This window comes from Rhinoraja longicauda, chromosome 14 (genome assembly GCF_053455715.1).
Source record: "Rhinoraja longicauda isolate Sanriku21f chromosome 14, sRhiLon1.1, whole genome shotgun sequence".
NCBI lineage: Eukaryota > Metazoa > Chordata > Chondrichthyes > Rajiformes > Arhynchobatidae > Rhinoraja > Rhinoraja longicauda.
In genome coordinates, this window is record NC_135966.1 from 5,389,398 (window position 1) to 5,412,311 (window position 22,914).

Genomic DNA, 22,914 nt, shown 5'->3' on the forward strand with positions numbered 1-22,914 from the left:
CCGAAGGGCCTGTGTCCGTGCTGAACCTCTGAAGTCCGAAGTGTTAAAACAGCGAGAAGTTTTGCAGTTAAAGGACAAAATGGTTGAACTCTAAATTATTAAGTACTGCAAACCATCGCGATAACGGTTGAATGGTGGAGTAGACATGATGGGCCGAATGGCCTACTCCTGCTACTATCACTTAGGAAACATGTGCTTACAGTGAAACAGACTTTAATTCCTGATTGTACGGACAAGGGACTCCAGATATTTTACTGTAAAAATAAGTAAAACGTTTTTACTTTACAAGAACTAAAGCTTTTTTGGTTTACAACAAAGCGACATGGAGTGCTGGAGTAACTCAGCGGGTCAGGCAGCATCTGTGGAGAACATGGAGAGGTGACGTTTCACAGAGTGCTGGAGTAACTCAGCGGGTCAGGCAACATCTGTGGAGAACATGGAGAGGTGACGTTTCACAGAGTGCTGGAGTAACTCAGCGGGTCAGGCAGCATCTCTGGAGAATAAATGAATGAATGAGTGAATAAGTTTATTGGCCAAGTATGTGCATATACAAGGAATGTGCCTTGGTGCTCTGCTCACAAATGACAACATAAACATACAGTTAACAATTAAGAATAACGCATAACCACATCAAAACAATAAGGATACAGCATTATGGTCTAAACATGTGGGTGAAAATAAACCAGAGCAAAAAAGAGACTACGGATTTTGGTTATTAAGTAGAACTACCACTCGTGGAAAAAAGCTGTTTTTATGTCTGGCTGTGGCTGCTTTGACAGTCCGGAGTCGCCTTCCAGAGGGAAGCGCTTCGAAGAGTTTGTGGCCAGGGTGAGAGGGGTCAGAGATGATCTTGTCCGCTCGCTTGCTGGCCCTTGCTGTGTACAGTTCGTCAATGGGGGGAAGGTTGTAGCCAACAACCTTCTCAGCTGTGCGAACGATCCGTTGTGGCCTCCGGATGTCGTGCTTGGTGGCTGAGCCCGGAGAACGTGGATAGGTGACGTTTCACACAGTGCTGGAGTAACTCAGCGTGTCAGGCAGCATCTCTGAAGAACATAGACATGTGACGTTTCACAGAGTGCTGGAGTAACTCAGCGGGTCAGGCAGCATCTCTGGAGAACATGGATAGGTGACGTTTCACAGAGTGCCGGAGTAACTCAGCGGGTCAGGCAGCATCTCTGGAGAAGAAGGACAGGGGACATTTCAGGGACCCTTCTACAGATGTTTCTTCAGTGTCCCAAACCATAACATCACCTCTCCATTGCTTTTCCTACATGGGCGGATTTGCTTCTTGAAAATGTTGTCGTCGGCTGCTTGGTACGTAAGCTTAATGTCAGAAACCCTTAACAGACAGTTATGGTTCCCTTGAACAGAGAGTTCCCTTTTTCACCCAGAGAGTTGTGCAACTGTGAAGTTCTGACTGACATATGATGAAAGAATGGGTCGACTGGGCTTATATTCACTGGAATTTACTAGGATGAGAGGGGATCTTATAGAAACCTATAAAATTATTTTAGGGATTGGACAGGTTAGATGAAGGAAAAATGTTCCCCATGTTGGGGGAGTCCAGAACCAAGGGTCGCAGTTTAAGAATAAAGGGGTAGGCCATTTAGGACTGAGATGAGGAAAAACGTTTTCACCCAGAGAGTTGCGAATCTGTGGAATTCTCTGCCACAGAAGGCAGTGGAGGCCAATTCATTGGATGTTTTCAAAAGAGAGTTAGATTTAGCTTTTAGGGCTGACGGAATCAAGGGGTATGGGGAGAAAGCGGGAACTGATTTTGGATGATCAGCCATAATCATATTATAAGAAAATAACTGCAGATGCTGGTACAAATCGAAGGTATTTATTCACAAAATGCTGGAGTAACTCAGCAGGTCAGGCAGCATCACAGGAGAGAAGGAATGGGTGACGTTTCGGATCGAGACCCTTGTTCAGTCTGAAGAAGGGTCTCGACCCGAAACATCGCCCATTCCTTCTCTCCTGAGATGCTGCCTGACCTGCTGAGTTACTCCAGCATTTTGTGAATAAATAGCCATGCTCATATTGAATGGCGGTGCTGGCTCGAAGGGCGAATGTCCTACTCCTGCACCTATTTCCAATGTTTACCCACTTCAGTCGCTCGTGTGAGATGAGAATAGGAATAGTTACGGCCACATTTCAGAGGTTGAAGCAATACATACATGATCAGTTGCAGCTGTCTGAATTACAGCTGAATTACAGTCTGTGCACTGATTTCCTCCTAATTTCAGATGGCACTGTTTGGTTTCCTCTGTGGCAGGTGCCCATCTATGGCAGTGCTGCTACAGACAGCTTTGCCTGGCTGCCTTCAGTTTAGCAAACCATCTGCAGAGATTAAGTAAATGGCCAACGAAGATCGAACTGTGTGCAGAAGGAAAATCACAAATGAATCATTGTGCACGTTCGCTGGACTGACGGGGTGATTTGTCAAACACTTCTTCTCGACCAGAAGGAGGGTTCATTGGCACGGAACTGTTTCATAGAAACATAGAAAATAGGTGCAGGAGTAGGCCATTCGGCCCTTCGAGCCAGCACCGTCATTCAATGTGATCATGGCTGGTCATCCAACGCAGTATCCTGTACCTGCCTTCTCTCCATACCCCCTGATCCCTTTAGCCACAAGGGCCACATCTAACTCCCTCTTAAATATAGCCTATGAACTGGACTCAACTACCTTCTGTGGCAGAGAATTCCACAGATTCACCACTCTGTGTGAAAAAAAACTTTCTCATCTCGGTCCTAAAAGACTTCCCCCTTATCCTTAAACTGTGACCCCTTGTTCTGGACTTCCCAAACATCGGGAACAATCTTCCTGCATCTAGCCTGTCCAACCACTTAAGAATTTTGTAAGCTTCTATAAAATCCCCCCTCAATCTTCTAAATTCCAGTGAGTACAAGCCGAGTCTATCCAGTTTCCATACAGGTTATTAGGGTAACGTCAAAGAGATTAAACGTTTTTATTTTCTTTGACTTCAAGGCATGACGGACAGGAAGTGCTGGGAAGGAACTGGGAAGGAACTCCGAACTGAATTGGAGCAGGCTTATCAGTGAAAGATATCAGCCAACGTTCTCTCCGATCCTCACACCATGCCTCGCAAGGACTGGTTTGTTTGACATTCATACTAAGCTGGCCAGAGACCCGGGTTCGATCCCGACTACGGGTGCTTTCTGTACGGAGTTTGTACGTTCTCCCCGTGACCTGTGTGGGTTTTCTCCGGGTGCTCTGGTTCCCTCCCACACTCCAAAGACGTATAGGTTTGTAAGCTAATTGGCTTGGGTAAAATTGTATATTGTCCCTAGTGTGTGTAGGATTGTGCTACTGTACGGGGTGATCGCTGGTCGGCGCGGACATGGTGGGCCGAAGGGCCTGTTTCCGTTCTGTATCTAGAAAGCCTAGTCTTATCGAAACGTATAAGATTATCTTATCGAAATGTATAAGATTATTAAGGGGTTGGACACGTTAGAGGCAGGAAACATGTTCCCAATGTTGGGGGAGTCCAGAACAATGGGCCACAGTTTAAGAATAAGGGGTAGGTCATTTAGAACTGAGATGAGGAAAAACTTTTTCAGTCAGAGAGTTGTGAATCTGTGGAATTCTCTGCCTCAGAAGGCTGTGGAGGCCAATTCTCTGAATGCATTCAAGAGAGAGCTAGATAGAGCACTTAAGGATAGCGGAGTCAGGGGGTATGGGGAGAAGGCAGGAACGGGGTACTGATTGAGAATGATCAGCCATGATCACATTGAATGGCGGTGCTGGCTCGAAGGGCCGAATGGCCTCCTCCTGCACCTATTGTCTATTGTCTAAAAAGTTTCAACATTGCATGAATACTTCCCTCCTCAAAGCTTAGAGACGGGTGGAATGGTTCGGTAAGCAGGAGTGAGCATATGGAATGGAGTAAAAAGAAACGTTGATGACAACTTCACCATAGATTATCGCCAGATCTAACCTACTGCTTCCTGGTCCTTTTATTGGGTCAGCATATGATGGGCTTCTGACAGCACTGGGCCTGTGCATGCTGGAGTTTAGAAGGACCTCAATTAAACTTATCGACTAGTGAAAGGCCTGGATAGAGTGGATGTGGAGCGGACGTTTCCACTGGTGGGAGAGTCTGGGACCAGAGGGCACAGAATAATAGCACCTGCCTTTAGAAAGGAGATGAGGAGGAATTTGTTTAGTCAGAGGGTGGTGAATCTGTGGAATTTATTGCCACAGAACCCTGTGGAGGCCGTCTGTGGATATTTTACGGTGGAGATTGATAGGTTCTTGATTAGTGAGGGATATGGGGAGAATGGGGTTGAGAGGGGAGAGATAGATCAGCCATGATTGAATGGCGGAGTAGACCTGATGGGCCGAATGGCCTGATTCTACTCCCATCACCTATGACTTTTTATTCCAGTTATATTGCTGCATAAATTATTAGCTGGAGATTTTGTAAAGGAGTCATGGGGGGGGGAAATCTGATAGAACTATAATCCTGAGTCAGGCAAAAAAAAAGAGCTTTCATCAAGATAGAAATACATTCAGTGCAACCATACATTTGATAACAGAACCTGCATTCTAATTACAGACTCAGCGAGAGTCTGTCATTGAGTTCACAGATGTCTCCTTTCAACACATTTGAAGTGTAATTGATTAGTGAAGAATTAAATTACATTTTGGAAACTTGAATATCTCTGTTCCTAATCCAAGGATTTTTATTTTTTTCCCCACTGAAATAGCAATCTGGTGTACATTGAACGGACAGGTACTGCTGACAATGCAGGTTAGTCATCTCATCAGCCACATAACAGCGGCGGACTGACATGAAATGGAGAGAGGAGAAAGCTCCATTTGAGTTGCTCACTGTCAACTTTAAATGGAGTTTATTATCGAGTAATTTATCAATCCTACACATGTACAAATGGCGGACAGCCCCAGCCTTCAGCTCTGCCCAAGGACGCGAGATATTGGAGACAGTTGTCGATGTAGTCCACCAGACTCCCCACCGTTGATTCCACCCACACTTAACGCTGCCTCAGCGAAGCAGCCAACATATGATCAGCCCTAAACGTAGAAAGTAGGTGGAGGAGGAGGCCATTCGGCCCTTCGAGCCAGCAAGATAGACACAAAGTGCTGGAGTAACTCAGCAGGCCAGAGTTATAGATCTCTGGAAAAAAGGAATAGGTGGCGTTTCGGGTCGGGACCATTCTTCAGGACTCTTCCTAAAGATAATCTGTCCCCTACCTTCAGTCTGAAGGAGGGTCACGGCCCGAAAGGTCACCCATCCTTTTTCTCCAGAGGTGCTGCCTGCCCGGCTGAGTTATGCCGGCACTTGGTGTCTATTTTTAATCAAAGACTTGTCCCACCCTGGTTATTCCCTGATCGTGATCGAACCCTGGGTCTCTGGCACCGTGATGCAGCAGCACTACCCACCTCACCACGGTGGTGAGCGGTAGAGTTGCTGCCTTACAGCGAATGCAGCGCCGGACACTCAGGTTCGATCCTGACTACGGGCGCCGTCTGTACGGAGTTTGTACGTTCTCCCCGTGACCTGCGTGGGTTTTCTCCGAGATCTTCGGTTTCCTCCCACACTCCAAAGACGTGCAGGTATATAGGTTAAAATGACTGGGTAAATGTAAAAAAAATCCCTAGTGTAGGATAGTGTTAATGTGCGGGGATCGCTGGGCGGCGCGGACTCAGTGGGCCGAAGGGCCTGTTTCCGCGCTGTATCTCTAAAATCTAAAGAGTGCCCACTCTTGCAACATGAACATTGACCAGAAACTGTTTACTTTAGTTTAGTTTAGATATACCATGCCGAAACAGGCCCTTCGGCCCAACGAGTCCGCACTGACCAGCAATCCCTGCACAATAACACTATCCAACACACACTAGGGATAATTTACATTTTTACCAAGCCAATTAACCAAACAAACTTGTACGTCTTTGGAGTGTGGGAGGAAACCGAAGATCTCGGAGAAAACCCACGCAGGTCACAGGGAAAGTGTACAAACTCCGTACAGACGGCGCCCGTAGTCAGGATCGAACCCGGGTCACTGGCGCTGTGAGGTAGCAACTCTACCGCTGCGCCACCGTGCCACCCTATCTATTTTGCAGCACACAAACATATGTGGGTAGATACAGTGTGTAGTTTCCTAGACGAAGAATGTTTATATAGATACGGCTACTCACCAACAACAGAGTTGACCTCAACACAACATTGGTTCTGGTTAGCTCGCAACAAAAGCTTTTCACTGTACCTCGGTACACGTATCCATAAGTCGAACTCAAACTCAGTTATTAATAACGCTTGCTTCATACCTTCATGTCCCTAGTAGGAGACATGCAGTAAAACTGAGACATAAAAGTTTGACACAGTTGCTGCTTTATAGCACCAGGTTCGATCCTGACTATGGGTGTTGTCTGTACAGAGTTTGTACGTTCACCCCATGACCATGTGGGTTTTCGCCAGGTGCTTCGGTTTCCTCCACCCCCTCCAAAGACGTTCAAGTTTTTCTTGATATTGCTTGATATTTGCTTGATATTCTTGCTATTGAGGGCGTGCAGCATAGGTTTACTAGGTTAATTCCCGGAATGGCGGGACTGTCATATGTTGAAAGACTGGAGCGACTAGGGTTGTATACACTGGTATTTAGATGAGAGGGGATCTTATCAAAACGTATAAGATTATTAAGGGGTTGGACACGTTAGAGGCAGGAAACATGTTCCCAATGTTGGGGGAGTCCAGAACCAGGGGCCACAGTTTAAGAATAAGGGGTAGGCCATTTAGAACGGAGATGAGGAAAAACTTTTTTAGTCAGAGAGTTGTGCACGGTAGCGCAGCGGTAGAGTTGCTGCTTTACAGCGAATGCAGCGCCGGAGACTCAGGTTCGATCCTGACTACGGGTGCTGCACTGTAAGGAGTTTGTACGTTCTCCCCGTGACCTGCGTGGGTTTTCTCCGAGATCTTCGGTTTCCTCCCACACTCCAAAGACGTACAGGTATGTAGGTTAATTGGCTGGGCAAATGTAAAAAAATTGTCCCTAGTGGGTGTAGGATAGTGTTAATGTACGGGGATCGCTGGGCGGCACGGACTTGGTGGGCCGAAAAGGCCTGTTTCCGGCTGTATATATATGATATGATATGATATGATATGATAATCTGTGGAATTCTCTGCCTCAGAAGGCAGTGGAGGCCAATTCTCTAAATGCATTCAAGAGAGAGCTAGATAGAGCTCTTAAGGATAGTGGAGTCAGGGGGTATGGGGAGAAGGCAGGAACGGGGTACTGTTTGAGAATGATCAGCCATGATCACATTGAATGGCGGTGCTGGCTCTAGGGCCGAATGGCCTCCTCCTGCACCTATTGTCTATTGTCTATTGTCTATAAGTTTGTAGGTTAATTAGCTTTAATAAGATTTTTTTTTAAATTAGAGATACAGCGCAGAAACAGGCCCTTCGGCCCACCGAGTCCGCGCCGCCCAGCGATCCCCGCACATTACCACTATCCTACACACACTCGGAACAATTTTTACATTTACCCAGTCAATTAACCTAAATACCTGTACGTCTTTGGAGTGTGGGAGGAAACTGAAGATCTCGGAGAAAACCCACGCAGGTCACGGGGAGAACGTACAAACTCCGTACAGACGGCGCCCGTAGTCAGGATCCAACCTGAGTCTCCGGCGCTGCATTCGCTGTAAGGCAGCAACTCTACCGTCGCACCACCGTGCCGCCCAGCGATAGTTTGACGCAGTTGCTGCTTTATAGCAGCAGGTTCGATCCTGACTACGGGTGCTGTCTGTACGGAGTTTGTACGCTCATCCCCTGACCGTGCAGGTTCTCGCTTCGGTTTCATCCCACACTCCAAAGACGTTCAAGTTTGTAGGTTAATTGGTTTCAATAAAATTGTAAATGGCCCCAGTGTGTAGGATAGTGCTGGGATACGGGGTGATCACTGGTAGGCATGGACTCAGGGGGCCGAAGGGCCTGTTACCACTCTGTATCTCTAAAGTTTATAGTCTGTAAGTCTTTGGGATAGGACAGGCAATCAGAATGTAAAGTCATTACATTCATAATGACTTGGCCTAATGGCGGCACGGTGGCGCAGTGGTAGAGTTGCTGCCTTACAGCGAATGCAGCGCCGGAGACTCAGGTTCGATCCTGACTACGGGCGCCATCTGTACCTAGTTTGTACGTTCTCCCCATGACCTGCGTGGGTTTTCTCCAAGATCCTCGGTTTGCTCCCATACTCCAAAGACGTACAGGTATGTAGGTTAATTGACTGGGTAAATGTAAAAATTGTCCCTAGTAGGTGTAGGACAGTGTTAATGTGCGGGGATCGCTGGGCGGCGCGGACCCGGTGGGCCGAAGGGCCTGTTTCCGCGCTGTATCTCTAAAAATCTAAAAAAACATCTAAAAAGGGCAATTGATGCACTGAGCTTACAAAAGATGAACCAATCGAGGCTGGCTAAATATACTGCAGATGGACGCAAAGTGCTGGAATAACTCAGAGGGTCAAGCAGCATCTCTGGAGAGAAGGAATAGGTGACGTTTTGGGTCAAGACCCTTCTTCGGGCTGAGAGTCGGGGGAGAGGGAAACTAGAGGTGTGAATGAATAATGAATGAATGAATAAAATAATGAATGAATGAATGAATTTTTTTTTTTTAAATGAATTAAAATGTTACTGGCCTAGTATATATACAGACAAGGAATTTGCCTCGGTGCTTGGCTCGCAAGGGTAAAAACACGATTATACAGTAGACAATTAAAAATTAAAAATATGTAAAGGTGCAAAGAACAACTGACAAAAAAACAAAGAACAAAGAACAAAAGGTATGAAAAGAACAAATCAAAGCCAGCACCGATTATCAAGGGAACGTGGAGCCCACAACGGTCCATTGTTGGCTGTGGAAAAGGTGATAACAAAGGGATACAAAGAGTGAAACTCTGCAGAACGACAGCGAAACTAGTAGGCAGTCTGTGAACACTTAATCCCATGGTAGATACATCATTAGAACTGCAGTGCACAAAGATATCTTCATTTCCTAGACCATGCAAAACAATAAATTTAAATTTTTAATTCACTTTTGTGCAGTAAATTGCTCACAAAATTGCTTCGAAACTCAATTTTGCTGAAGAGTTTCTTGTGCAAAGTGAATTAAGAGCTGCATTTTGAAGTGCTCATACTAATCTTGAAGCATCGTTTAGAGGATTGCTTGCATGTTAAGATCACCTTCACTTAATTCCTCACTGGGAAAATGCAGGCTGCTCTGCTGGTGTCTTGCATGCCGAAAACCCAAGCAGTAGGTCTCTCTCCGCTTATTATAATGCGGATTTCACAATCATAAGCAAATGAAATATCAATAATGGAAATGTTCCATAACAAGCTTGAATCTTCTGTTTAAAATACAGTGACAAAAGACTTTCGACTTTGGAGATACAGCGCGGAAACAGGCCCTTTGGCCCATTCTTGCTATTGAGGGCGTGCAGCGTAGGTTTGCTAGGTTAATTCCCGGAATGGCGGGACTGTCATATGTTGAAAGACTGGAGCGACTAGGCTTGTACACACTGGAACTTAGAAGGATGAGAGGAGATCTTATCGAAACGTATAAGATTATTAAGGGGTTGGACACATTCGAGGCAGGAAACATGTTCCCAATGTTGGGGGAGTCCAGAACAAGGGGCCACAGTTTAGGAATAAGGAGTAGGCCATTTAGAACTGAGATAAGGAAAAACTTTTTCAGTCAGAGAGTTGTGAATCTGTGGAATTCTCTGCCTCAGAAGGCAGTGGAGGCCAATTCTCTGAATGCATTCAAGAGAGAGCTAGATAGAGCTCTTAAGGATAGCGGAGTCAGGGGGTATGGGGAGAAGGCAGGAACGGGGTACTGATTGAGAATGATCAGCCATGATCACATTGAATGGCGGTGCTGGCTCGAAGGGCCGAATGGCCTCCTCCTGCACCTATTGTCTATTGTCTATTGTCTATTGAATTGCACAATGCCATCGAAGACTCTTGTTAATCCACAAACTACTTACTGTCGATGTACGAAGCTTGCAAACACAGGCGTGGAATTATAATTGAAATGCTTCATCCCCCCGGTGTTAGCTTCTTACGTAATCAAAATCCATCTGTTTTCTTTGCTGGGGTTTGACTCTACATTATTTTAAGCATAATTGAAACACTTTTGATTAAAAAAAACAAAGGCTTTGTGACTATGCAGGAACTCAGCCAAATATAGGACATATCTCATCCCAGCCATTACATTCCCCTCAGACACAACTTCAATTGAACTTAACAATATCAACATTGTCTTGCATTCGTAAAGCAGCCCTTAAGGAGTGCAATAAGCAGAACACACAGCTTGCCAAATGCCTATTGAATTCCATTTACTCTCGTGAAAAATTACTGGGCTCCAATTGCACAGATACATTTTCTCTTTGGATTTCATGAAAGAAATTTCACACCTTGTCCACAGAGTATTTTGTATATCAGAACAAAATATCAGTATATCAGAACAGCCCCAGGTATGCAGTGAGCTGTTCCAAACAAGAGTATTTCTTTACCAAATCCCGTTGGGTACATTTCCCTCTGTAATGGATACTGAAGGCGATGCAATGTGTGCATTCTCTTCTCTCTGTGTTCCCGCTTTGTTTAATTTAGTTTAGAGATACAGCGCGGAAACAGGCCCTTCGGCCCACTGAGTCCCCGCACTGACCAGCGATTCCCGGACTGCCACAGAAGGCAGTGGAGGCCAATTCACTGGATGTTTTCAAGAGAGAGTTAGATATCGCTCTTAGGGCTAACGGAATCGAGGGACACGAGGAGAAAGCAGGAACGGGGTACGGATTTTGGATGATCAGCTATAACCATGTTGAATGGCGGTGCTGGCTCGATGGGCCGAATGACCTACTCCTGCACCTGTTTTCTATGTTTCTATGTTTCTATTAACACTACCCTACACACACTGGGGACATTTTTTTACATTTACACCAAACCAATTAACCTGCAAATCTGTACATCTTTGGAGTGTGGGAGGAAACCGAAGATCTCGAGGAAAGCCCACGCAGGTCACAGGGAGAACGTACAAACTCCGTACAGACAGCGCCCGTGGTCAGGATCGAACCCGGGTCTCTGGCACCGTAAGGCAGTAGCTCTACTGCTGTGCCAGCTTGCCACCCATTGCTGTAATATTAAGCCCACATTCACTCATGAAGAAACTTGAACAATTGAAGGTATTGCCCAAATGATACTCACCAAACTCTTTATTTTTCAGTCCGAAGAAGGGTCTCGATCCGAAACGTCACCTATTTCTTTTCTGCAGAGATGCTGCCCGACCCGGTGAGTTACTCCAGTATTTTGTGTCTATCTTGCAGTCTCTTGCTATCTTTGGTGTAACAGCAGTACAGCGCCAGAGACCCAGATTCGATCCCGACTATGGGTGCTCTCTCTATGGAGTTTGTACCTTCTCCCCGTGACAGCGTGGGTTTTCTCCTGGTGCTCCGGTTTCCTCCCACATTTCAAAGATGTGCAGGTTGATCATATATGGTCTCTCTGCTGACTGCTTAGCACAGAACAAAAGCTGTTCCATGTACCTTGGTACATGTAACAATGAAGAAAACCAAACGAGAGTCATAGAGCTGTGGCCCAACCTGCCCATTCGGACAATGGCCCATCTACACACCAGTCCCACCTGCCTGCATTTTAGCCAATATCTCTCGAAACCGTACCTATCTAACTACCTGTCCAAGGTATTTATTCACAAAATGTTGGAGTAACTCAGCAGGTCAGGCAGCATCTCAGGAGAGAAGGAATGGGTGATGTTTCGGGTCGAGACCCTTCTTCAGTCTGTAGAAGGGTCTCGACCCGAAACGTCACCCATTCCTTCTCTCCTGAGATGCTGCCAGACCTGCTGAGTTACTCCAGCATTTTGTGAATAAATACCTTCGATTTGTACCAGCATCTGCAGTTATTTTCTTATACTACCTGTGCTCCACTGCGATTTCTCCTCAAGGTATGTCCACTTTGAAGAAGTTCTCCTCCTCTCTTCGACGAGAGTTTAGCAACATGCTCCCTCACTGCTCCCCCTCTGTGATTTCTCCTGCCCTCCTATTCTACGAAAAGAGTCTGAAGAAGGGTCTCGACCCGAAACGTCACCCATTCCTTCTCTCCCGAGATCCTGCCTGACCTGCTGAGTTACTCCAGCATTTTGTGAACAAATACCTTCGATTTGTACCAGCATCTGCAGTTATTTTCTTAACTACCTGTCCAAATGTTTTTCAGATTTAGCTTAGTTTAGAGATACTTTTGCACATTATGTTAAACAGAGTTGGACAGGATGGAAGGAGGTCTTTTGGCCCAACTCATCTATGGCGTAAGATCTCCTCCCTGTGCGGTAAATATCCACTCACAAAACCATGATGCCCACTCAACGTGGCAGTGCCTTGAAACATGAGAGTTTACAAGAGTTGGCCCACATCGGAAAGAGCCATTGACCTTCCATGACAGTGATTTAATAGTGTGCTAAAATTTACAGACAAGGCTATCTCCTGAGCATTGTTACCGAAATGGAGCAGGAATGCAGAACTGGAATATGAATGGAAATTTTGAGCTTCTGAAAATGAAACCAAGTGCTTGAAACATTGCAGCGGACAAGGCAGTACCGGGTGGGGAGGGAAGCTAGCTGCAGGTTCAGATTAATGTTCTTGTGCTAAATGCAACCTCTTACATAGAAACATAGAAACATAGAAAATAGGTGCAGGAGGCGGCCATTCGGCCCTTCGAACCAGCACCGCCATTCATTGTGATCATGGCTGATCATCCACAATCAGTAACCCGTGCCTGCCTTCTCCCCATATCCCTTGATTCCCCTCGCCCCTAGAGCTCTATCTGACTCTCTCTTAAATCCATCCAGTGATTTGGCCTCCACTGCCCTCTGTGGCAGAGAATTCCACAAATTCACAACTCTCTGGGTGAAAAAGTTTCTTCTCACCTCAGTTTTAAATGGCCTCCCCTTTATTCTTAGACTGTGTGGCCCTTGGTTCTGGACTCCCCCAACACTGGGAACATTTTTCCTGCATCTAGCTTGTCCAGTCCTTTTATAATTTTATATGTTTCCATAAGATCCCCTCTCATGCTTCTAAACTCCAGTGAATACAAGCTCCTCTTCTTCCTTCGTGTCCACCATCCGTGTTTCAAATGTTACATCGCTGTCATCGTCCATCCTGAAAAGGGCTCAAGCTTCCGGCGACAATCAGTGGGAGCCGTCACTTGCACAGTAGATGATGGTGGTGGCAGCAGAATTAGCTCAGGACTCTTCCAGTTTCCAGCGCCGCGACATGGACGCTTCTGCTCTGGGGCCACCGAACGCAACTGAGGCCTTGCCAGCAGTTATACTTGAGTCTCTTTAGATTGGGGCAACTTATGCCCAGTCAAGTGGTGCAGTCATAGAGCTGCTGCCTCACCAGCACAGTGGAACATGGAACATAGAACAGTACAGCACAAGAATAGGCACCGCTCAGCAATGTCTGTGAAGACATTCCCTGTGTACAGTTTTGGTCTCCCAATCTGAGGAAAGACATTCTAGCCTTAGAGGGAGTACAGAGAAGGTTCACCAGATTGATCCCTGGGATGGCAGGACTTTCATATGAAGAAAGACTGGATAGACTCGGCTTGTACTCGCTGGAATTTAGAAGACTGAGGGGGGATCTTATAGAAACATATAAAATTCTTAAGGGGTTGGACAGGCAAGATGCGGGAAGATTGTTCCGGATGTTGGGGAAGTCCAGAACCAGGGGACACAGCTTAAGGATAAGGGGGAAGTCTTTTAGGACCGAGATGAGAAAACATTTCTTCACACAGAGAGTGGTGAGTCTGTGGAATTCTCTGCCACAGAAGGTAGTTGAGGCCAGTTCATTGGCTATATTTAAGAGAGAGTTCGATGTGGCCCTTGTGGCTAAAGGGATCAAGGGGTATGGAGAGAAGACAGGTACAGGTTACTGAGCTGGATGATCAGCCATGATCATATTGAATGGCGGTGCGTACAGGCTCGAAGGGCCGAATGGCCTAGTCCTGCACCTATTTTCTATGTTTCTATGTTTCTATGTAAGACCATCTCTTATCCGCACATGTAGGCGGCACGGTGGCGCAGCGGTAGAGTTGCCGCCTTACTGCGCCTGAGACTCACCTTCGATTCTGACTACAGATGCTGTCTGCAGGGAGTTTGCACGTTCTCCCTGTGACCGCGTGGGTTTTCTCCGAATGGTCCTACACTCCAAAGACGTGCAGGTTCGTGGGTTAATTGGCTTCTGTAAATTATCCCTAGTGTGTGGGATAGAACTAGTGTACGGGCGGACTTGTTGGGCCAAAGGGCCTGTTTACATGCTGATTCTCTAAACGAAACTAACCTATATCCCTGCATTCCCTGAATACCAATATGCCCATCCAAAAATCATATCTGCCTCAATCACCAACCCTGGCAGCACATTCTGGGCACTCACCGTGAGGTCATAAGGAATAAGAGTTGAATTAGACCATTCGGCCCATCAAGTCTACTCCGCCATTCAATTATGGCTGATCTATCTCTCCCTCCTAACCCCATTCTCCTGCCTTCTCCCCATAACCTCTGACACCTGCACTAATCAAGAATCTAACTATCTCTGCCTTAAAAATATCCACTGACTTGGCCTCCACAGCCTTCTGTGTTAAAGAATTCCACAGATTCACCGCCCTCTGACTAAAGAAAACATAACAATTTCGCTAAAATTCTTGCTATTGAGGGCGTGCAGCGTAGGTTTATTAGGTTAATTCCCGGAATGGCGGGACTGTCATATGTTGAAAGACTAGAGCGACTAGGCTTGTATACACTGGAATTTAGAAGGATGAGAGGAGATCTTATCGAAACGTATAAGATTATTAAGGGGTTGGACACGTTAGAGGCAGGAAACATGTTCCCAATGTTGGGGGAGTCCAGAACAAGGGGCCACAGTTTAAGAATAAGGGGTAGGCCATTTAGAACGGAGATGAGGAAAATCTTTTTCAGTCAGAGAGTTGTGAATCTGTGGAATTCTCTGCCTCAGAAGGCAGTGGAGGCCAATTCTCTGAATGCATTCAAGAGAGAGTTAGATAGAGCTCTTAAGGATAGCGGAGTCAGGGGGTATGGGGAGAAGGCAGGAACGGGGTACTGATTGAGAATGATCAGCCATGATCACGTTGAATGGCGGTGCTGGCTCGAAGGGCCGAATGGCCTCCTCCTGCACCTATTGTCTATTGTCTATTGTCTATTGTCTTTAATATCGAAACTTCACAACCTCTGTGATGTGAATCATTGTGGATCAGAATGATTTGTTTCGCCTCTTCTGCTTTGGTCCAAGCCTTGAACTTATTGATTCACAGGGAGAATATGTAAGCTCCACAAAGATAGCACCCAAGGTCAGGATTGAACCGGGGTCTCTCGCAGCACTGTGAAGGAGCTCCACTGTCTGCTGTGCCACTCTGCCTCTGTAAAGCTAGAAGGAGGTATATAGGTGAAAGGGAACGTGGGGAGAGGAAAGAGGCGAGATAAAATGATGAATGTGTTTTATGAGTTTCAATGTAACTTAATTGGTACACGTGACAATGAAATACCCTTTGAACCTTTTGAATGTGGGTCAATGAGACAATCTTCGATGGTATTTATTCACAAAATGCTGGAGTAACTCAGCAGGTCAGGCAGCATCTCAGGAGAGAAGGAATGGGTGACGTTTTGGGCCGAGACCCTTCTTTGGACTGATGTCAGGGGGCGGGACAAAGGAAGGATATAGGTGGACCTTGAGGAGAAATCGCAGTGGAGCAACAGGTAGTATAAGACTTGATGGGCCATCTTAGACAATAGACAATAGACAATAGGTGCAGGAGGAGGCCATTCGGCCCTTCGAGCCAGCACCACCATTCAATGTGATCACGGCTGATCATTCTCAATCAGTACCCCGTTCCTGCCTTCGTCACCCATACCCCCTGACTCCGCTATCCTTAAGAGCTCTATCTAGCTCTCTCTTGAATGCATTCAGAGAATTGGCCTCCACTGCCTTCTGAGGCAGAGAATTCCGCAGTATTTCTGTGCTGAATGACTCTATGACCCCCTGACCCTATGGCAGTGGGGACATAAATAGAGACTTAAGCATTGAATGGGCAAGGTTGAAGAAGGTTTTATGTTCATGAGTTTACGTTAATAAGTGATAGGAGCAGAATTAGGCCATTCGGCCCATCAAGTCTACTCCGCCATTCTATCTCTCTCTCTCCCTAACCCCGTCCTCCTGCCTTCTCCCCATAACCCCTTCCGAAGTTTCAGGAGATTGTTATGGACGACAGATACTTAATGTGTTTGAAGGTCATGAAGCTTAAGAGGAAATCACTGATCAATATGTAAAAGATTTTTGTGAAAACAAGCCTCGCTTGGCTCAGCTGCAAATTGCTGCCATGCAATGTCATTAGGAATAGATTTCTGGTCAGTATAATTGAATACCAACTGGGAGTCTGATTACTCATGCAGAATAATCTACTAACAGTAGATTTGTTGGTGTTCACACAACAGCCAGTAACTGCAAGGCACTTCACCTTGACCAAACTGATGTCCTATGAATGGGTCAGGATGTTAAAATTAGGATCAAACCGGTCAACAGCCTGCAATTAATTGGAATTTACTGCAGGTTTGTTCAACAAGGGAAATAATAAACCTTTTTATTCACAAAATGCTGGAGTAACTCAGCAGGTCAGGCAGCATCTCGGGAGAGAAGGAATGGGTGACGTTTCGGGTCGAGACCCTTCTTCAGTCTGATGTCAGGGGGGCGGGACAAAGGAAGGATATAGGTGGAGACAGGAAGATAGAGGGAGAACTGGGAAGGGGGAGGGGAAGGGAGGGACAGAGGAACTATCTAAAGTTGGAGAAGTCGACGTTCATACCGCTGGGCTGCAAGCTGCCCAGGCGAAATATGAGGTGCTGTTCCTCCAATTTCCGGTGGGCCTCACTATGTCATCTGCAGTTTTTTTCTTATAAATAATAAAGCTTGTAGCCAACTCCCACCTCTATTTTCGAGCCGCCAGAGGGGGTAGTTCCGTTTAGTTATTAATCAGTCTGAAGTATAGTTGCAACCAGAAACACCATCGGCCTCTTCGCTCCCCCGACCTGCCGAATTCCTCCGGCACTTTTGCTCAAGATTCCAACATTTCCATTTTCGGGGGCCTCCTTTACTTCAGTCTAGTTTAGAGATACAGCGTGGAAACAGGCCCTTCGGCCCATCGAGTGCGCACATTAACGCTGTCCCACACGCACCAGGGACAGTTTTTTACGTTTACACCAAACCAAATAGCCTACAGACCCGTACGTCTTTAGAGTGCGGGAGGAAACCGAAGATCTCGGAGAAAACCCACGCAGGTCACGGGGAGAACGTACAAACTCCGTACAGACGGCGCCCGTAGTCGGGATCGAACCCGGGTCTCTGGCGCTGTGAGGCAGCAACTCTACCGCTGCGCCACCTTGCCACCCCATAGTTGAGGCAGGTACTATAACAACACTTAAAAGACACTTGAACAGGTACATGGATAGGAAAGGTTTAGAGGGATATGGGATAAACGCGGGCAAGTGGGACTCTACCCTCTGGTTAATGAACAAGTCTCATCATCTGTCCACGCGTGATCCATATCCCTCCGTTCCCAAACATAGGTGGATGAGAGGTTGGGGGGTCAATGACATAGTCTGGTGAATGGTTATACCATCCTGGTCTGATGAAGGGTCTCGACCCAAAACGTCACCCAATCCTTCTCTCCAGAGGTGCTGCCTGACCCGCTGAGTTACTCCAGCATTTTGTGTCTATCTTCGGTGTAAACCAGCATCTGCATTTCCTTCCTACACATTAAATGACGTAGTGTGTGTAGGAAGGAACTGCAGGTGCTGCTGTATACCGAAGACAGACACAAAATGCTGGAGTAACTCAGCGGGTCAGGCAGCATCTCCGGAGAGAAGGAATGGGTGACGTTTCGGGTCGAGACCCTTCTTCAGACTCTTCTACAGGCTCCAACAGTCTATCTGCCGCTTTTCAGAACAATTTTCTTTCCGTGCCCATCAGTCTGAAGAAGGGTCTCGACCCGAAACGTCACCCATTCCTTCTCTCTTGAGATGCTGCCTGACCCGCTGAGTTACTCCAGCATTTTTTGAATGAATACCTTCGATTTGTACCAGCATCTGCAGTTATTTTCTTACACTAAAGGATCACCATGTTGGGCAACAAGTGTGTGTTGTGCTGTGGAGCTGTCCAGGCGGCTTGGTGCTGAAATCAGATCACTGTCACACTGTTAACCAGGCCGTCGATGGCAGTCACTGGCGTGCTAATGCTACAATTCTGATCACTACTGTTAGCCTGGCGCGGTGGCACGGCTGTTGCAGCCACTGCCTCACAGCACCAGACACCCAGGGTCGATCCTGACCTTGGGTGCTGTTTGCGCGGCCTTTGCCTGTGACCACGTGGGTTTCCTCCGGGTGCTCCGGTTTCCCCCAAAGACGTGCAGGTTTGCAGGTTAATCGGCCCACCTGCGTAATGAGTGGATGAGAAAGTGGGATAAAATAGAGCCTGTGTGAACATGAGCCGATGGCCGGCGTGGACTCGTTCGGCCGGAGAGCCTGTCTCCAGGCAATATCTCTAAACTAAACGCCGGTGCAGCGGTAGAGTTGCTGCCTCACAGCACCAGAGACCGGGGTTCGATCCTGACTATGGGTGCTGTCTGTACAGAGTTTGTACATTCTCCCTGTGACCTGTGTGGGTTTCCTCTGGGTGCTCTGGTTTCCTCCCACATTCTAAAGACGTGCAGGTTTGCAGGTTGATTGGCTTGGTATTAATGTAAATTGTCCCTAGTGTGTGTGGGATAGTGCTAGTGTGCGGGGATCGCTGGTCGGCGCGGACTCGGTGGGCCGAAGGGCCTGTTTCCGTGCTGTATCTCTAAACTAAACTAAACCAAACCTGCAAAAGGTCAGTGTCTGAAAATCAATGTCAGTGCTTATAAAAATCATGCCACATATCAGAGCCTTCTATGGTTGCCGCCCAGCAGGTCATGAATCGAGTTCTTCTGATTTAATTTCTGTCATCGTGTTAACTGGTTGATGACCTCATCAGATGCTTGAAGTAGAACAGAAAAGAAATGGCAGCAGAGTTTGGGTGAATTCTTAAGGGATTGGACAGGCTAGATGCAGGAAAAATGTTCTCCATGATGGGGGAGTCCAGAACCAGGGATCACACAGTTTAAGAATAAGGGGTTGGCCATTTAGGACTGAAATGAGGAAAAACTTTTTCACCCAGAGAGTTGTGAATCTGTGGAATTCTCTGCCACAGAAGGCAATGGAGGCCAATTCACTGGATGTTTTCAAGAGAGAGTCAGATTTAGCTCTTTGGGCTAATGGAATCAAGGGATACGGGGAAAAAGCAGGAACAGGGTACTGATTTCGGTTGATCAGCCATGATCATATTGAATGGCAGAGCTGGCTCGAAGGGCCGAATGGCCTACTCTCCCGCACCTATTTTCTATGTTTCCACGAATTGCAACAGGAAGTACCGGCTCCATTTTCCCGATTGTCAGGATTCTATCGAAGACAAGAAAACCGCAGATGGTGGTTTTTCAAAAAAAGACACGAAGTGCTGGAGTAATTAGTTTAGTTTACAGAAACGGGTCCTTCGGCCCATCGAGTCTATGCCGACTAGCGATTCCCGCTCCCACTAACACTATCCTACACACACAACGGGACAATTTACGTTTTTGGAGTGTGGGAGGGAACCGAAGATCTCGGAGAAAACTCACACAGGTCGCGGGGAGAACGTACAAACCACTGTAAGGCAGCAACTCTACTGCTGCGTCACCACCATGGGATGCGGCCTGTCTCCTGTTGTTCCCCTGTGGTGCACGTGTGTGTGGGTTGTGCCACGTCTTGGGCTGACAACCCATGAACAAACTTGTGGGTCAAATCCAGTCGTCGTAAAGAACTACTGCAGAATTAGACATTAGACAATAGGTGCAGGAGGAGGCCATTCGGCCCTTCGAGCCAGCACCGCCATTCAATGTGATCATGGCTGATCATTCTCAATCAGTACCCCGTTCCTGCCTTCTCCCCATACCCCCTGACTCCGCTATCCTTAAGAGCTCTATCTAGCTCTCTCTTGAATGCATTCACAGACTTGGCCTCCACTGCCTTCTGAGGCAGAGAATTTCTCAGATTCACAACTCTCTGACTGAAAAAGTTTTTGCTCATCACCGTTCTAAATGGCCTACCCCTTATTCTTAAACTGTGGCCCCTGGTTCTGGACTCCCCCAACATTGGGAACATGTTTCCTGCCTCTAATGTGTCCAACCCCTTAATAATCTTAATCTTATATGTTTCTTCTTCAAATTGTGACTTCTGAAGGATAATTGGCATTCATCTTCTACATGCACCAACTCTGTGTAGTTATTTTAAAGTCCTTTTATATGATATAAGTTCATGTGAGTACATGCAAGTCAATATGCATCCAATCAGTAGTTTGAGAGCCTGGGACGAGAGGGCACTGGCTCTAAAAGGACATATCTTTAGAAAGGAGATGAGGAGGCATTTCTTTAGGCAGAAGGTGGTGAATCTGTGGAATTCATTGCCACAGACGGCTGTGGAGGCCAAGTCATTACTTGTTTTTAAAATAGAGACTTCCAGATTCTTGATTAATAAGGGCATCAGGGGTTATGGGGGGATGACGAGAATAGGGTTGAGAGGGAAAGATAGATCAGCCATGATTGGATGGTGGAGTAGACTCGATGGGCCGAATGGCTTAATTCTGCTACTATGATGCATGGATTTATCTTGGAATTTGATTTTATAATCCTTGCATTGCAAATAAGACTGCAATACACCCGAACTCTTTCCAAAACATTGTCTGTCCATCCCCTCCACAGACGCTGCTCAACCCGCTGAGTTCCTCCAGCACTTTGTGTTTCGCTCAGGGCTTCAGCATCTGCAGTTCCTTGTGTCCATCTTTGGCCTTCTCGGCCGACTTGTGCCTGGAAGGAGGGAATCAAATTGATCTGTTTGTGTGTGCAGATGGAGTGCAGTGTCCTCCTCTATTTAGTAACACCTCCGGTGGAGTTTTGTGGAGTTTTGAATCCTTGTGGAGTTTTCATTCCTTGCGATTCAGTCAGATATGGCGCGGCGGTAGAGTTGCTGCCTTACAGCGAATGCTGCGCCGGAGACCCGGGTTCGATCCTGACTACGGGCGCCGTCTGTACGGAGTTTGTACGTTCTCCCCGTGACCTGCGTGGGTTTTCTCCGAGATCTTCGGTTTCCTCTCACACTCCAAAGACGTGCAGGTTTGTAGGTTAATCGACTTGGTAAATGCAGAAATTATCCCTAGTGGGTGTAGGATGGTGTTAGTGTGCGGGGATCGCTGGGCGGTGCGGACCCGGTGGGCCGAAAGGGCCTGTTTCCGCGCTGTATCTCTAAACTAAACGAAACTAAACTAAAATATAACCATGGAGTCACGCTCACCTTTGTTGTAGTGATCTCCTCCCCGCTGACTGTGGTCACAGGTGTCGCTGCGACACTCCACAGATTTCAGTGGCTGCTGCTTCTGTGAAGCGGGCACATCTTGTACATCGACCCTCGCTGAAGCAGGGATTGGTCCCTAAGGATCTTCTCCCCCTCCTCATCTTCTCGCTTCTTGTGCCGTTCTTCTGCGCTGTCATTCCTCTCAGCATTCTCCAACTCTCCAAGGGTTGCGAGGCCAACCTCAGCAGCTGCTTCCATCCTGAGAGGCACAGCGTCACACAGCGTGGAAACAGGCCCTTCAGCCCAACTCGTCCATGCCACCCATCTAAGCTAGTCGGCACAGTTTAAGAATAAGGGGCAGGCCATTTAGAACTGAGATGAGGAAAAACTTTTTCAGTCAGAGAGTTGTGAATCTGTGGAATTCTCTGCCTCAGAAGGCAGTGGAGGCCAATTCCCTGAATGCATTCAAGAGAGAGCTAGATAGAGCTCTTAAGGATAGCGGAGTCAGGGGGTATGGGGAGAAGGCAGGAACGGGGTACTGATTGAGAATGATCAGCCATGATCACATTGAATGGCGGTGCTGGCTCGAAGGGCCGAATGGCCTCCTCCTGCACCTATTGTCTATTGTCTATTGTCTATTGTCTATTGGCACGGTGGCGCAGCGGTAGAGTTGCCGCCTCACAGCGCCAGAGACCCGGGTTCGATCCTGACTGTGGTGCAGCGGTAGAGTTGCTGCTTTAGTTTAGATTAGTTTAGTTTATTACGGTCACGTGTACCGAGGTACAGTGAAAAGCTTTTTGTTGCGTGCTATCCAGTCAGTGAAAAGACTATTCTGTACAAGACTGCACCAGAGACCTAGGTTCGATCCTGATTACGGGTGCTGTCTACTGTCACGGGGAGTTTGTACGTTCTCCCCGTGACCTGCGTGGGTTTTCTCCGGGTGCTCCGGTTCCCTCCCACCGTCCAAAGACCAGCAGGTTTGTCAGTTAATTGACTTCTGTAAATTGTGTACATCCTAGTGTGTAGGATGCGAAACTGGGATAACATAGAACTAATGTATGGGGAAAGGTTGGCCAGTGTGGACCCGGTGGGCCGAAGGGCCTATTTTCCATGTCGTATCTCTGAACTAAACTAAACTGAAAAGTTCGTAGTTCAAAGTTTAGTTGGTGTTTGTTGTGTTCATTAGCTTAATGGTTGTTGAGAAGAAGCTGTTCTTGAACCTGGCGGTCACACTTTCTTCCCGATGGCAGGGGTGAAATGAGTGTGTGGCTAGGGTAGTGTGAGTCTCTGATGATGCTGGCTGCCTTTCAGAGGCAGCGACTCCTGTAGATCCCTTCAATGGTGTGGAGGTCAGTTGTTGTTCGTCCTCCGGGTTGGAAGATGACCATGA